Here is a 17,343-nt window from a genome sequence, read left to right as displayed (position 1 = left end):
TCTGGTGGATGTGTTGTGAAGGGGCAGTCACATTGTTAATCCTACACACAAGCAACACAGCCATTAACCTAATGCACCCTGACAATTGTTGCTACGCTAAGCCCAGGCATCTCTAAATATATGGCTGGAGACAAAAACGTGAAAACAGATGACATCAAAAGTATTGGCTGTTATGTATAGGCCTGGAAGCAGAGGTTCAATGAACTGCATGTAGGCGGCTGTGGCCTGATGCATTCACTCCACAAGACTATGCCATTGAATTCATGATAATGACAGTAATCTTGAATGTCAACAATCTTTTTCTCTATTGTGTTTGGCTGCTCCCTAATTTGATATTTATATCAAATTAAAGGCAAACCTGAACAACAATCAAGTTGATTTTAAATCCAAGAGGGTCATGTAGTCTTGGTTTGTTTTCCTAATGCCTTGCAGATGCATACAAAACTGTCAGTACTCCTCTAGCTTTCGAGAGACCCACTCTCTCAACCTCTCCACTCCTTCAACCTCTCCACTCCCTCAACCTCTCCACTCCCTCAACCTCTCCACTCCCTCAACCTCTCCACTCCCTAAACCTCTACACTCCCTAAACCTCTACACTCCCACCTCCATGCAGCCTTCTGGCCCCGAGGGGGACATAGGAGATGCCGTGCTGTATCAGCAGAGCTCTGGAGCACGAAGGCCTTTAATAAACCTCCACTACTTCCATCTAGCCTCTTCCGATGAGAAGAGAGACAGCCTATAGGGAGGTCTGTGACCTGGCAGTGTGTTACCAGGACAACAACCTCTCCCTCAACGTCAGCAAGACAAAGGAGCTGATCGTGGACTACAGGAAGCTGAGGGCCGAGCACACCGTCATCGATGGGGCTGTAGTGGAGCGGGTTGAGAGAATCAAGTTTCTCTGTGTCCACATCACTAAGAAATGAACATGGTCCACACACACACCACCACACCACGATAACAATTATTCTCCCTCAGGAGACTGAAAAGATTCAGAATGGGCCCTTAGATTCTCAAAAAGTTCTACAGCTGCACAACTGAGAGCATCCTGACTGGCTGCATCACCGCTTGGTATCAGACCGCTTGGCATCAGACCGCAAGGTGCTACAGAGGGTAGTGCGTACGGCCCAGTACAGCACTGGGGCCAAGCTCCCTGCCATCCAGGACCTCTATACCTGGCGGTGTCAGGGGAAGGCCCTAAAGATTGTCAGAGAGTCCAGCCACCCAACTCATGGACTGTTCTCTCTGCTACCGCACAGCAAGCACTACCGATGCACCAAGTTGGGAATCAACAGGGCCCTGAACAGCTATAAGACTGCCATAAGCCATAAGACTGCCATAAGCCATAAGACTGCTAAATAGTTCATAAAATAGCTGCCTGGACTATCTGCATTAGGGCTGTCCCAGACAAAAACAACAAAAAAATCTTGGTTGACCAAAAGTCGTCTGTTCTTCCGACCAATTGATTGTTAGAAAATGTTAAACGTGTTTTCTTCCATATATAGACATGGTTTTTATTTCTTATTTAACACATACTTTTATATAAAGCAATGACATAACAATAATACATTACCAAACATAAGCTCTTTAATCCAACCCCTCAGCCAATCACAACTATCAGCAGCATACCACCCTGCATACCACTGCTGGCCTGCTTCTGAAGCTAAGCAGGGTTGGTCCTGGTCAGTTCCTGGATGGGAGACCAGATGCTGCTGGAAGTGGGGTTGGAGGGCCAGTAGGAGGCACTCTTTCCTCTGGTCTAAAATATATCCCAATGCCCCAGGGCAGTGATTGGGGACACTGACCTGTGTAGGGTGCTGTCTTTTGGATGGGATGTTAAAACGTGTGTCCTGACTCACTGAGGTCATTAAAGATCCCATGGCACTTATTGTAAGAGTAGGGGTGTTAACCCTGGTGTCCTGGCTAAATTCCCAATCTGGCCCTCAAACCATCACGGTCACCTAATAATCGCCAGTTTACGATTGGCTCATTCATCCTGTAACTATTCCCCAGGTTGTTGCTGCAAATGAGAATGTGTTCTCAGTCAACTTACCTGGTAAAATAATGGATAAAATCACCATATACCACCCTTGTTTGGTTTCCATGTGCCATATAATTTAATTGCGCTGTGATGTTTTACATAAATGTTGAACCTTTCTCATCGTATACTATGTGAGCTAAAGTTGAAAACCTTTCCTAGGTATTATTATATTATTTATTGACTGACTATGGTTTTCCAAATCGCCCAACACTGCTATTTGTTTATTTAACTTTAAGTGAATGTTGTGATTTTTATACATTCCTGTACCTGTGACCAGAAACAAGCTACCAGAATAAGGGACCTAGTGATTCTGTCTCTTCGCTGCTGAGATTGTATTCCCCATATATATAGCATTTTGTTGGTGGCAAGAACTTTATATAATAAATTAAATTGAATTGAAAAACTCGAAGCGCTAAATCAAGTGTTGTTTTTTGTTCCAGTTCATAAACCATGTGCGATGCCATATGTTTTAATAAAATCAACTATATCCATTGAGCTTGTCTGATGCTTTAAGCTTACGGTTTGATGCATGAAGATGGGCCAGAGATTTAGATAACCAGAAGGAGAAAAATAAATGTAACCTGACCCAACTATTCTCCTCCCGCTCCTGCTGGCTTTTGCAGATTCTAACATCCCTCTCCTGAAGTTGCCAGTAATAACTACACGAGGAGCCAGCAAACTTTCTCATGTGGAATGCCAAATTATCTTACCTTTTCTATCGATCTGCGTGCCTGTTATGGTTTTCATATGCACATTTTCGTGAAACAGTTTCATTTTATTTATTTATTTATTCATTTTAGTCTTCATATTTCAAAATCATTGTCATGTGGTTAATCAACATTCTATCCAAATCTAAATGAAAAATGACACAAACCTAAAAAGTAACTTCTATTGCCAACTATGTAAAAATAGCCTACATAAAGCCAACAAATGAAAACATTGCAACCTGCAGGTAGAAAATATGGAAATAGGCTGCCCATGTTACCCGTACCTAAATCCGCTACTGATTTGTATTAGTCTATAAATAAATCTCTTTTCCAAAATTCGTCATCTCTCCTATGTCTTATTCAACTAGTATTTTGTAAAGTATAAGGATAATCATTCAGCCATAGTTGTTCTGTAATGTTTATTTCCAACATTTGACTCCCTCCTCTATGTTTAATTTAACACACATACATTCATTTCCGTTGACTATCCTGACATTAATTTTGATCTATAGAAAGTATTTGCCTCTGATGTATGCCACATAAAGAATTTGACTCTAGCCACAAAATTAAGGAAATTAGAAGGGGGGAGAATTCTGGCAGGGGGGGAGATTTTCGGCACAACACCGGAACCTATTTCAGTCCAAGTCAAGCACTGACAAGAAGCCTTTATGACATTTCACTGGATCAGAGCAAGACATTTTTCCCTTTCACGCTGAGTGGTTATCGAAAGGAAGAGAGCTGGAAAATATTTTTCAAATACATTGAGAAACTATTGTAATTCTCAATGGATGTAAATACAGACTTCCGTTTGCTTTCTGTTTGAGGTGAAGAAAACATCACTTTGACAAGCTCCACAGGTTGTGTGTTAAGCCAATCAGAAATACTATCAGATCCCAAAATGGGGACATTTATATGCCTACATTTGCTCGCAGGCCAGGTAGCCTATAGTCCTACTTCTATGTGTGCACATCCTTACTCAACATTGACAGGAGCGCTCCAAACAAAAAACAATGACTAAATTGACAGAACTCATAAATGGAATTAAAGAAACCAAAACATGTTTCTCACAAGTGTAGCATAGGTTGTGCACTCTGCAAACAATGTGTCCACTCAGACAAGGATAACAGGAAGACTGGAATAATAATATTGAATGCATTAAAATAAATAACCGTAACCAAAGTAACAAACATTGTAGATTAGAAATTATAGGAATTAACTTTAAATATACTACTGGTGATATATGTAATGGGGAATTGATATACACTAACAATCAAATGTAAACAATTCACACAATGAAGTTATGAAACAATGAATATGCACTAATTGTCGGGAAAGAGCGAGAAAGAAGTGCATTGTGCATCTGGGCGCATGGTCAATCCGATGTCTGCATTGGCCATGCAGCATTTATGGTGATATGGCCTCAGCAGAAGTCAGGGCATTCATACTTCTTGCGCTTTATGGAGCAGTGCAGCACTGTTGTCAAGGAAGTGAGTTTGTGTTTATACAGGATGTACCACCCCACCTACTGTCAACTAATCATGTCAATTCGGAGCTAAACATAGCCTTCCGCATTGTTACAAAATTTGGGAGACGCCTGACGATGCGGTACAGAGATATTTGTTACAGCTCGACTAAAACAGTCTTGGTCGACCAACAGCCTAACAACCAAACAATTGACTAATTGGGGTCAGCCCTAATCTGCATTGACCCTTTTTGCACTAACTCTTTTAACTCATCATATACACTGCTGCTACTGTTGATTATCTATCCTGTTGCCTAGTCACTTTATCCCTACCTATATGTACATAATGCATCTACCTCCATTACCTCGTACCTCTGCACATCGACTCAGTACTGGTACCCTGTGTACAGTGGCAAGAAAAAGTATTAAAACCCTTTGGAATTACCTGGATTTCTGCATAAATTGGTCATCAAATTTGATCTGATCTTCATCTAAGTCACAACAATAGACACACTTAAAATAATAACACACAAATTATTGTATTGTTCTTGTCTATATTGAATAGATAATATAAACATTCACAGTGTCGGTTGGAAAAAGTATGCGAACCCCTAGGCTAATGACTTCTCCAAAAGCTAATTGGAGTCAGGAGTCAGCTAACCTGGAGTCCAATCAATGAGACGAGATTGGAGATGTTGGTTAGAGCTGCTTTACCCTATAAAAAAACACTCACAAAATGTGAGTTTTCTATTCACAAGAAGAATTGCCTGATGTGAACCATGCCTCGAACAAAAGAGATCTCAGAAGACCTAAGATTAAGAATGTGTTGACTTGCATAACGCTGGTAAGGGTTACAAAAGTATCTCTGAAAGCCTTGAAGCTCATCAGTCCAGAGTAAGACAAATTGTCTATAAATGGGGAAAGTACAGCACTGTTGCTTCTCTCCATAGGAGTGGCCGTCTTGCAAAGATGACTGCAAGAGCACAGCGCAAAATGCTCAATGAGGTTAAGAAGAATCCTAGAGTGTCAGCTAAAGAGACAGAAATCTCTGGAACATGCCAACATCTCTGTTGACTAGTCCACGATACGTAAAACAAGAATGGTGTTCATGGGAGGACACCACAGAAGCCACTGCTGTCAAAAAAAACATTGCTGCACGTCTGAAGTTTGCAAAAGTGCACCTGGATGTTCCACAGCGCTACTGACAAAATATTCTGTGGACCGATGAAACTACAGTTGAGTTGTTTGGAAGAAACACACACTTTGTGTGTAGAAAAAAAGGCACAGCACACCAACATCATAGCCTCATGGTTTGGGGCTGCATTGCTGCCTCAGGGCCTGGACAGCTTGCTATCATCGACGGAAAAATGAATTCCCAAGTTTATCAAGACATTTTGCAGGAGAATGTTAGGCTATCTGTCCGCCAATTGAAGCTCAACAGAAGTTGGGTGATGCAACAGGACAACGACCCAAAACACAGAAGTAAATCAACAACCGAATGGCTTCAACAGCAGACAATACGCCTTCAGGAGTGGCCCAGTCCTGACCACAACCCAATTGAGATGCTGTGGCATGACCTCAAGAGAGCAGTTCACACCAGACATCCCAAGAATATTCCTGAACTGAGGCAGTTTTGTGAAGAGGAATGGTCCAAAATTCCTCCTGACCGTTGTGCAGGTATGATCCGCAACTACAGAAAAATTTTTTTTACATTTATTTTATTTATTTCACCTTTATTTAACCAGGTAGGCTAGTTGAGAACATGTTCTCATTTACAACTGCGACCTGGCCAAGATAAAGCATAGCAGTGTGAACAGACAACAACACAAAGTTACACATGGAGTAAACAATAAAAAACTCAATAACACAGTAGAAAAAAGAAAAAGAGTGTATATTTTTTTATTTATTTTACCTTTATTTAACCAGGTAGGCAAGTTGAGAACAAGTTCTCATTTACAATTGCGACCTTTTGCACACAATATACATTGTGTGCAAAAGGCATGAGGAGGTAGGAGAATAATTACAATTTAGCAGATTAACACTGGAGTGATACATGATCAAATGGTCATGTGCAGGTAGAGATACTGGTGTGCAAAAGAGCAGAAAAGTAAATAAATAAAAACAGTATGGGGATGAGGTAGGTAAATTGGGTGGGCTATTTACCGATGGACTATGTACAGCAGCAGCGATCGGTTAGCTGCTCAGATAGCAGATGTTTAAAGTTGGTGAGGGAGATAAAAGTCTCCAACTTAAGCGATTTTTTGCAATTCGTTCCAGTCACAGGCAGCAGAGAACTGGAAGGAAAGGCGGCCAAATGAGGTGTTGGCTTTAGGGATGGTCAGGGAGATACACCTGTTGGAGCGCGTGCTACGGGTGGGTGTTGCCATCGTGACCAGTGAACTGAGATAAGGCAGAGGTTTACCTAGCATGGACTTGTAGATGACCTGGAGCCAGTGGGTCTGGCGACGAATATGTAGCGAGGACCAGCCGACTAGAGCATACAGGTCGCAGTGGTGGGTGATATAAGGTGCTTTAGTAACAAAACGGATGGCACTGTGATAAACTGCATCCAGTTTGCTGAGTAGAGTATTGGAAGCTATTTTGTAGATGACATCGCCGAAGTCGAGGATCGGTAGGATAGTCCGTTTTACTAGGGTAAGTTTGGCGGCGTGAGTGAAGGAGGCTTTGTTGCGGAATAGAAAGCAGACTCTAGATTTGATTTTAGATTGGAGATGTTTGATATGAGTCTGGAAGGAGAGTTTACAGTCTAGCCAGACACCTAGGTACTTATAGATGTCCACTTATTTTTAGGTCGGAACCATCCAGGGTGGTGATGCTAGTCGGGCGTGCGGGTGCAGGCAGCGAACGGTTGAAAAGCATGCATTTGGTTTTACTAGCGTTTAAGAGCAGTTGGAGGCCACGGAAGGAGTGTTGTATGGCATTGAAGATCATTTGGAGGTTTATCGTTTAGTACCTTGAGCGTGGCTGAGGTGCACCCGTGACCGGCTCGGAAACCAGATTGCACAGCGGAGAAGGTACGGTTGGATTCGAGATGGTCAGTGATCTGTTTGTTGACTAGGCTTTCGAAGACCTTAGATAGGCAGGGCAGGATGGATATAGGTCTGTAGCAGTTTGGGTCCAGGGTGTCTCCCCCTTTGAAGAGGGGGTTGACTGCGGCAGCTTTCCAATCCTTGGGGATCTCAGACGATATGAAAGAGAGGTTGAACAGGCTGGTAATAGGGGTTGCGACAATGGCGGCGGATAGTTTCAGAAATAGAGGGCTGATTTGTACGGGTCCAGGTTTTGCAGCTCTTTCAGAACATCTGCTATCTGGATTTGGGTAAAGGAGAAGCTGGGGAGGCTTGGGCGAGTAGCTGCGGGGGGGGGGCGGAGCTGTTGGCCGAGGTAGGAGTAGCCAGGAGAAAGGCATGACCAGCCGTTGAGAAATGCTTGTTGAAGTTATCGATTATCATGGGTTTATCAGTGGTGACCGTGTTACCTAGCCTCAGTGCAGTGGGCAGCTGGGAGGGGGTGCTCTTGGTTGAGGTATTTGGTTGGTTGAGGTATTTCACATCCTTTTTCTTACCACTGTATATAGCCAAGTAATCTTTACTCATTGTGTATTTATTCCTCGTTATAATAAAAAAATGCTCCCTGCATTGTTGAAGGGCGGTGTAACGGTCGTCGCATGAAGGAGAAGAGGAGGACCAAGGTGCAGCGTGGTATGTGTCCATATTTATTCAAATGAACACGGAAATAACAAAAATAACAAAGAGAAACAACCGAAAACAGTTCTGGCTGGTGCAGACAGACAACAGAAAACAATCACCCACAAAACACAATAGAAAACCGGCAACCTAAATATGGTTCTCAATCAGGGACAACGATAGACAGCTGCCTCTGATTGAGAACCATACCAGGCCAAACATAGAAATAGCAAATCATAGAAAAACTAACATAGACAACCCACCCAACTCACACCCTGACCATACTAAAACAAAGACATAACAAAAGAACTAAGGTCAGAACATGACAGTATCCCCCCCCCCAAAGGTGCAGACTCCGGCCACAAAACCTGAACCTATATGGGAGGGTCTGGTTAGGTGTCAGTCCACAGTCCTCCAGTCCTCTGGCACGGGACGTGGACCCCACTCCACCATAGTCTTTCTCCGCCTCTTTACTCGCCTCCGTGGCCTCTTAAGAGAGGCGACCCTCCCCGCCGACCTTGGACTGGGGACCCAAGCCACGGGTCCCGACTGGACGGGAGACTCCGGCAGCTCCTGGCTGACTGGCGGCTCCGGCAGCCCCTGGCTGACTGGCGGAAGACTCCGGCAGGTCCGGACAGACGGGAGGCTCCGGCAGCTCCGGACAGACGGGAGGCTCCGGCAGCTCCGGACAGACGGGAGGCTCCGGCAGCTCCGGACAGACGGGAGGCTCCGGCAGCTCCGGACAGACGGGAGGCTCCGGCAGCTCCGGACAGACGGGAGGCTCCGGCAGCTCCGGACAGACGGGAGGCTCCGGCAGCTCCAGACAGACGGGAGGCTCCGGCAGCTCCAGACAGACGGGAGACTCCGGCAGCTCCGGACAGACGGGAGACTCCAGAAGCTCCGGACAGACGGGAGACTCCGGAAGCTCCAGACAGACGGGAGACTCCGGAAGCTCCGGACAGACGGGAGACTCTGACAGCGCTGGGCAGGAGGAAGACTCTGACAGCGCTGAGCAGGCGGGAGCACCTGTAAGAAGAAGACGGAGAGACAGCCTGCTGCGGGGGGCTGCCACCGGAGGGCTGGTGCGTGGAGGTGGCACTGGATAGACCGGACCGTGAAGACGCACTGGAGCTCTCGAGCACCGAGCCTGCCCAACGTTACCTGGTTGAATGCTCCCCGTAGCCAGGCCAGTGCGGCAAGGTGGAATAGCCCGCACTGGGCTGTGCTGGCGAATCGGGGACACCATGCGTAAGGCTGGTGCCATGTACCCCGGCCTGAGGAGACTCACTGGAGACCAGATGCGCTGAGACGGCTTCATTGCACCTGGCTCGATGCCCACTCTAGCCTGGCCGATACGAGGCGCTGCTATGTATCACACCGGGGCTATGCCTGCGCACCAGGGACCTCATGGCATAACACGGTGCCTGCCCGGTCCTTCTCTCTCCACGGTAAGCACGGGGAGTTGGTATAGGTCTCCTACCTGACTTCGCCACACTCCCCATGTGCCCCCCCCAATAAAATATTGGGGCTGCCTCTCGGGCCTCCAGCCGCGCTGCCGTGCTGCCTCCTCCTTGCGCTTTCGTCCGCTGCCCGTTACCACGCTGCTTGGTCCTTTGGTGGTGGGTGATTCTGTAACGGTCGTCATATGAAGGAGAAGAGGAGGACCAAGGTGCAGCGTGGTATGTGTCCATATTTATTACAATTAACACGGAAATAACAAAAATAACAGAGAAACAACCGAAAACAGTTCTGGCTGGTGACACACAACAGAAAACAATCACCTAAGAAACACAATAGAAACCGGCTACCTAAATATGGTTCTCAATCAGGGACAACGATAGACAGCTGCCTCTGATTGAGAACCATACCAGGCCAAACATAGAAATAGCAAATCATAGAAAAACTAACATAGACAACCCACCCAACTCACGCCCTGACCATACTAAAACAAAGACATAACAAAAGAACTAAGGTCAGAACGTGACAGGCATTTCACTGTTCGTCTACACCTGTTGTTTACGAAGGACCTGACAAATACATTTTATTGTATTGACGTTCAAAACAACTGTACAATGCTATAATTACTAGATTGACATGTCTCTATGAATAAAAGCAACTGAAAAGTGAATGTATGCCTGGGTGATTCTAATGAAACCAGTTTTAAAATGTCTGTAGTGATGCATCTGCAAAAATCAACAATCATTCTGAGGACTAAGATGTCCAGTTTTTGGGAAAGTGTCTTTAAAAAATTGTATAAAAATATATTTTACCCCCTTTTTCGTGGTATCCAATTGTTAGTAGATACTATCTTGTCTCGTCGCTACAACTCCCGTACGGGCTCGAGAGAGACGATGGTCGAGAGCCATGCGTCCTCCGAAACACAACCCAACCAAGCCGCAATGCTTCTTAACACAGCGCATCCAAGCTGGAAGCCAGCCGCACCAATGTGTCAGAGGAAACACCGTGCACCTGGCGACCTGGTCAGCGTGCACTGCGACCGGCCCACCACAGGAGTCGCTAGTGCGCGATGAGAAAAGGATATTCCTTCCCAGCCAAACCCTCCCTAACCCGGACGACGCTAGGCAAATTGTGCATTTCCCCAGCGACAGAGCCTGGGCTCGAACCCAGGGATGCAGTGCCTTAGACCACTGCGCCACTCGGGAGTCATTTTATACAATTTTTTTCTTTAGAAAAACCTAAAACTTATTTGTATAAAACAAAATCTGTTGCTGTAGTTTGTCCACAAATAATTAAAATGATATACTAGTTGAAGTTTACTTTAAACTATAATATTTATTACAAACATTGTCTGAAACACTTTTTCAAGTTTCTGTAAAAAAATCCAAGCAGTTTTAAAAATAAATGTTTTATTCACCCTTGATGCATCATCTCGAGCAAGGGTACTCAACGCTTACCCTATGAGGTCCAGAGCCTGCTGGTTTTCTGTTCTACCTGATAATTAATTGCACACACCTGTTGTCCCAGGTCTAAATCAGTCCCCGAGTATGAAAAAATGCAGTGGAACTCGCCTCAAGGTTCAGAGTTTGCGGACGACACAACAGTGGTAGGCTTGATTACCAACAACGACGAGACGGCCTACAGGGAGGAGGTGAGGGCCCTCGGAGTGTGGTGTCAGGAAAATAACCTCGCACTCAACGTCAACAAAACTAAGGAGATGATTGTGGACTTCAGGAAACAGCAGAGGGAACACCCCCCCATCCACATCGATGGAACAGTAGTGGAGAGGGTAGCAAGTTTTAAGTTCCTCGGCATACACATCACAGACAAACTGAATTGGTCCACTCACACAGACAGCATCGTGAGGAAGGCGCAGCAGCGCCTCTTCAACCTCAGGAGGCTGAAGAAATTCGGCTTGTCACCAAAAGCACTCACAAACTTCTTCAGATCGAGAGCATCCTGGCGGGCTGTATCACCGCCTGGTATGGCAACTGCACCGCCCTCAACCGTAAGGCTCTCCAGAGGGTAGTGAGTTCTGCACAACGCATCACCGGGGGCAAACTACCTGCCCTCCAGGACACCTACACCACCCGATGCTACAGGAAGGCCATAAAGATCATCAAGGACATCAACCACCCGAGCCACTGCCTGTTCACCCCGCTGTCATCCAGAAGGCGAGGTCAGTACAGGTGCATCAAAGCTGGGACCGAGAGACTGAAAAACAGCTTCTATCTCAAGGCCATCAGACTGTTAAACAGCCACCACTAACATTGAGTGGCTACTGCCAACACACTGTCAACGACACTGACTCTACTCCAGCCACTTTAATAATCGGAATTGATGGGAAATGATGTAAATATATCACTAGCCACTTTAAACAATGCTACCTTATATAATGTTACTTACCCTACATTATTCATCTCATATGCATACGTAGATACTGTACTCTATATCATCGACTGCATCCTTATGTAATACATGTATCACTAGCCACTTTAACTATGCCACTTTGTTTACATACTCATCTCATATGTATATACTGTACTCGATACCATCTACTGTATCTTGCCTATGCTCCTCTGTACCATCACTCATTCATATATCCTTATGTACATATTCTTTATGCCCTTACACTGTGTATAAGACAGTAGTTTTTTGGAATTGTTAGTTAGATTACTTGTTCGTTATTACTGCATTGTCGGAACTAGAAGCACAAGCATTTCGCTACACTCGCATTAACATCTGCTAACCATGTGTATGTGACAAATAAAATTTGATTTGATGATTTGATTTGATTTGAGAGTTGAGTTTGAGGGGTCTAGAGCATTGGTCGCCAACCGGTCGATCATGATTGACTGGTCAATCTTCCAGGCATTCCTAGTCAATCACCAAACACTTCTGTAGAAAAATAAAGGCTTGCGCTCCTTTGTTTTTTATTTGTGTTGCGCTGTTGGCGGTAGGTGCACTTGATTCAGAAGCCCTGGTAAGCAAAGTGGACCTGGAGAGATGTGGCTATATCAAGTGCACCTACTAAGCTCGCTAATCGGATAGCTCAAATCACCGTGCCTACAGAGATTCCACAACCCCAGCCACAGCAAAGTTAGATACTAGCCTACGTAAGATTTAATAACTTTTAAAACCATAACCACAGAGAGACTGTCATAGAACACAGTATAGAGCTGTTTTTATGAGTGAGTTCATTTTTAAGTTCTTATTCATCACTGTCAACACTGTTTTTATTAAACACTATTACAAAACATAAAATATGCTTCCTAGTACTTCCACTCGCACTGCAGCTGCAATGGGCTCCCGAGTGGTGCAGCGGTCTGCATTTCAGTGCTAGAGGCATCACTACAGACCCTGGTCCGATTCCAGGCTGTATCACAACTGGCCGTGATTGGGAGTCCCATGGGGGCGGCGCACAATTGGCCCAGCGTCGGCCGGGTTAGGGTTTGGCCGGGGTAGGCTGTCATTGTAAATAAGAATTTGTTCTTAACTGACTTGCCTAGTTAAATAACGGTAAAAAAAATAGTAGCCAAGTGTACCGATAGCCCTGAGTTTGTATTATTATTAGCAGCTCGTGGTGTCTATTTCAATATCGAGGAATATTTCACTATCTCTGGTTATAGGAACAACATGAATTTGTGCATGAGGCAGATGGGGTGTGACTCCAGCTTCCCCATCAGGTAGAAGACTGTGTCCCCTTTCTCTGGTCAGTCTCACCAGGAAAGGATGGAGAAAGCAGGGACTGTGAAAGGCAGATACTGTGGTGCTCTTCCCCTCCCTCCACTGAGACTAATTCTGTGTTCAAAACAACTGGGAACTTGGAAATGTCTGACTTCCGACTTCAGTGCATTCAAGACAACTGAGAACGCTGGGGGAAAAAACCGAGAGACCGACTGGGGAAAATAGTTTTGAACGGTCATCCAACTCGGAATTCCAAGAACTCCGACTTCCCGACGTCATGATTTGACCTAGCTATCCTCCCGAGTATCCAGTTGTCTTGAAAGCACCATGACCATCAGATGCAGGTACCATCAGTCCAGTAAAATTTTAAAAAGTTAATTATTTCAATTTGTTCTACACCAACTGATTAATTTTGTTATCATAACTCAAGTTTTTAAATATAATATGGTCTGAGAATAACAATATTGGCAGGTCAGGCATATAGCGAATATGCTATGATAATTTATTAGGCCTATGGCCCAAACCTCATTCCTACAGAATCGTTTTAACTAGGTTAATGTAAAAAAATATATAATAATAATTTAAAAAATAATTATGAGCGGTAGATCTCGGCTTGCTTTTTGACTGCGAAAGTGATCTTGACTCAGATAAGGTTGGTGACCACTGATCTTGAGGAGTAGTCCTTAGATGGGCACAAGTTAAGTTAATTTATAGCTCAGGTTGGTAGAGCCAAGGTAGTGGATTCGATTCCCGGTACTATCCGTATGGCAAATTTATGCACACATGACCGTAAGTTGCTTTGGATAAAAGCATCTGCTAAATGGCATATATTATTACATTATATGCCTTCAGAATGAGGTTCTTATTCTCAAACACCCCCTTTACCCCACTTGGCCATCTCATTTCCCGAAATGGCTAAAGAGCTCAAATTGGGGAAAAGTCTGATTTAATTTTATAACAGTTGTATATTTTCAGTGTTATGTTTTTACTCAGGCTTTTTCGTTAGGGGAGCATGCATAAAATATTACAAATATTGATTTGATTATTACTTTTTTGGACTTCAAAAACTATTACTGTAATGAACATTGTGAAAATGTTGGTCAAATGCATATCTGATAGGAAAAAAAAGAATAATTATGAAATAGATAAGTACAGATCCTAATATGAGGAATTAAAGATGAAACTGTGTGAAAAATGACTCGTGAGATTTTTTTTTACAGTTTTGTGAGAATGATTTGCCTACACTGTAGTGTATATAGTGTTAATCTATGTTCGACCTGTGTGATGTCTCCTTTCAAGAGTCCTCTCCCATTTCTGCTGCATGCTACAGCAAATCAGCCAAACAGAGTGTGAGAGGGCCCTTACAAGAACATAGACCTGGGACAACAGGTGTGTGCTCTCGTTGGCTGGCCCTCGCTTCATACTCGTCGCCAAACCCACTGGCTCCATGTCATCTACAAGACCCTGCTAGGTAAAATCCCCCCTTATCTCAGCTCGCTGGTCACCATAGCATCTCCCACCTGTAGCACACGCTCCAGCAGGTATATCTCTCTAGTCACTCCCAAAACCAATTCTTTCTTTGGCCGCCTCTCCTTCCAGTTCTCTGCTGCCAATGACTGGAACGAACTACAAAAATCTCTCCCTCGCTAGCTTTAAGCACCAACTGTCAGAGCAGCTCACAGATTACTGCACCTGTACATAGCCCACCTATAATTTAGCCCAAACAACTACCTCTTTCCCTACTGTATTTATTTGATTTATTCTGCTCCTTTGCACCCCATTATTTTTATTTCTACTTTACACATTCTTCCACTGCAAATCTACCATTCCAGTGTTTTACTTGCTATATTGTATTTACTTTGCCACCATGGCCTTTTTTTGCCTTTACCTCCCTTATATCACCTCATTTGCTCACATCGTATGTAGACTTGTTTATACTGTATTATTGACTGTATGTTTGTTTTACTCCATGTGTAACTCTGTTGTTGTATGTGTCGAACTGCTTTGCTTGATCTTGGCCAGGTCGCAATTGTAAATGAGAACTTGTTCTCAACTTGCCTACCTGGTTAAATAAAGGTAAAATAAAAAAATAAAAAATAAAAAACATATAGGCTACTGTGTTGTTACCTCTTCAAATTGAAACTTAAGAGAAGGGGGTAGGCTTTAGGCAGCAAACTAGGGGTGACAATGAGATGGGGGAAGAAAGAAAACAAAAAGGTGTTGAATTGAGGGAAGTAAGCAAGCGGCTATCACAAACACATAAATATAAGTGGCTCAAAAATGACAACGGGGATATGAATACAGAAGGAGGTCGATAGGCAGGCAGCTGAGAGGTCAGAGGATACAGTTGCTCATGAGCTATTGTTATCCACCATCATCTTAAACTCCCATGATGGCTGGACATTGTTATTGTCAACTGGGATGAGAAAATGCTATAAAAACAGTCAGCCTACAGACAAGCAGTCTTATTGCATTGAAGTTGTGAAGTCAGTGGAAGCTTTGGTTGCCACCTGTCATTTATCGATCCCAGCAAAGTCTTTGCCTGAGTGGAATGGTGAGGATAGATTATCTGAAGATCCAGACTGAGTGTCTACAAGCTGTCAGCTTTGGAGCCCAGCTGTCAATGAACTGTCTCTGTTGTCTTACTTCACTTCCATTGTTAGCTTTAGCCAAGACACACACACGCACTCAAGGACACACACGAGCACACACACAAAGGACACGTAGGATAGAATGCCTTTCTTTTGTCTACAGTATTTGGACCAAATGCTGAGGACAGTGGCAACTGACTGCCAACAGCCCTCTGCATCAAACTACCAAGAGATGTGGACAGAGTTGAGTCTTTAGAGAAGCCTACCTAGCATTATTTAGCAATTCAGCAAGTAAAATTCTAGCCTATCTGCATAGCTTTTTATTTATGAAGCCATTCAAACAGACTGACAGGTGGAAGGTTGGAGAAGCTTTAGGCTAGATTCAAAGATGGTGCAGAGTTGTCTGTCGGGGGATTGAAAAAGATTTGGAGAATAATCTATTTAGGCCCACAGTTCACGACAGCTGACATACTGTGTTGTCCCCTGGGGTGGAGCTTTCCTGACCCTGTCCTTCATTGCTTTATCTGTGTCCTTCCCACAGCATTAGCTAATTGGCTCTGGAAGTTGAAGAAGACGAATGAGATTTGAAGGCAGGCTGGCAAGAAACAAGGCAAGCAGAGGGGCCCAAGTAATTCTGTGAGGTAGCACAGACAGAGACACTAGCAGCACAGTCTCCATCTTCATCATCCTTCCTCCCAGCAACAGCCCAGGACTGCTGGGGCAGCAGAGCAGAGATCTCCCAGGTTGATGAACATGTACTGGAACTGTAGACCTAAGTAAGGCAGTGGCGGTCATGAAACTTTGTCCTGCAAAAGACCGCCGGTCTGTATGTTATCTGGCAATGCTTCATGGCAGAGGCTGTAGGCTTGTTTGTTGAGCTGACAAGATCTGCTTATCGTCCAACGGCATTATTTTATATTATATGATTTTATAGTAAGAAGAATATAATTTAACTTAGCTGAATAAAATATAAAAGATATCTTTCCCATTCCGGAGCGAGTGTGCATATGAAGTGGCTATGTTGAGCATAAAAGTGATCATTAGAAACAGGTTTTATATGCTAGATTTAGAGTAATTTGGCAATGTTAGTTGTTAATGATACAGCCCTTAGAATGTCTTAGAAATCCAAACATATACGGGCTGCATGACACGAGTATAGGCCATTGATGATTTGACAATGTATCAAAAAAGATTGCGCTCTGTGCCTTGCCTCAGGCTGCACAGCTGTTCTCTCATCAAGTAATCATATTTTCACCCTTCAGACAATTCTCAATTTATTATTGTCATTATGAAATGGGCAGGGTAATAAAAAATACGTAATCTGTATACACTTGAATAGCAAATGGAGGCCGCACGATTTCCTGCCGGTCAGTTTTTCAATGATGACAGGGAAGCCACTTCGGTTGTATATCGGAGCATGCTCGTAACATGAGCAGCTGAGAAATAAATATAACACTTGTTTCACTACACCCATTAAAACCTCTTGGCGCACCGATCCCTTTAGCGGGATCATTTTCGTCAACATCAGCTGAATTGCAGAGCGCCAAATTCAAATTAAATTACTAAAAATATTTAATTTTCATGAAATCACAAGTGCAATATACCAAAACACAGCTTAGCTTGCGTGTCAGATTTTTTAAAAAACAGCGAAAGCAGCGAAAGCAAACCAAGTGTTTATGTGAGCACGGCTCTC

General features: G+C 44.0%; 1 protein-coding gene across 1 annotated transcript in view; it reads right to left on the bottom strand.

Moving 5' to 3' along the window:
* The window catches only part of LOC109893745 (reticulon-1-A-like), a 58,198-nt gene that overhangs the window by 25,760 nt on the left and 15,095 nt on the right, over positions 1-17,343 (bottom strand). The gene's annotated exons all lie outside the window — the stretch shown is intronic.

The sequence above is a fragment of the Oncorhynchus kisutch genome, linkage group LG7 (genome assembly GCF_002021735.2).
Source record: "Oncorhynchus kisutch isolate 150728-3 linkage group LG7, Okis_V2, whole genome shotgun sequence".
Lineage (NCBI taxonomy): Eukaryota > Metazoa > Chordata > Actinopteri > Salmoniformes > Salmonidae > Oncorhynchus > Oncorhynchus kisutch.
The sequence above is the reverse complement of the archived record's forward strand: the minus strand, read 5'-3'. Positions and strand labels throughout refer to the sequence as shown.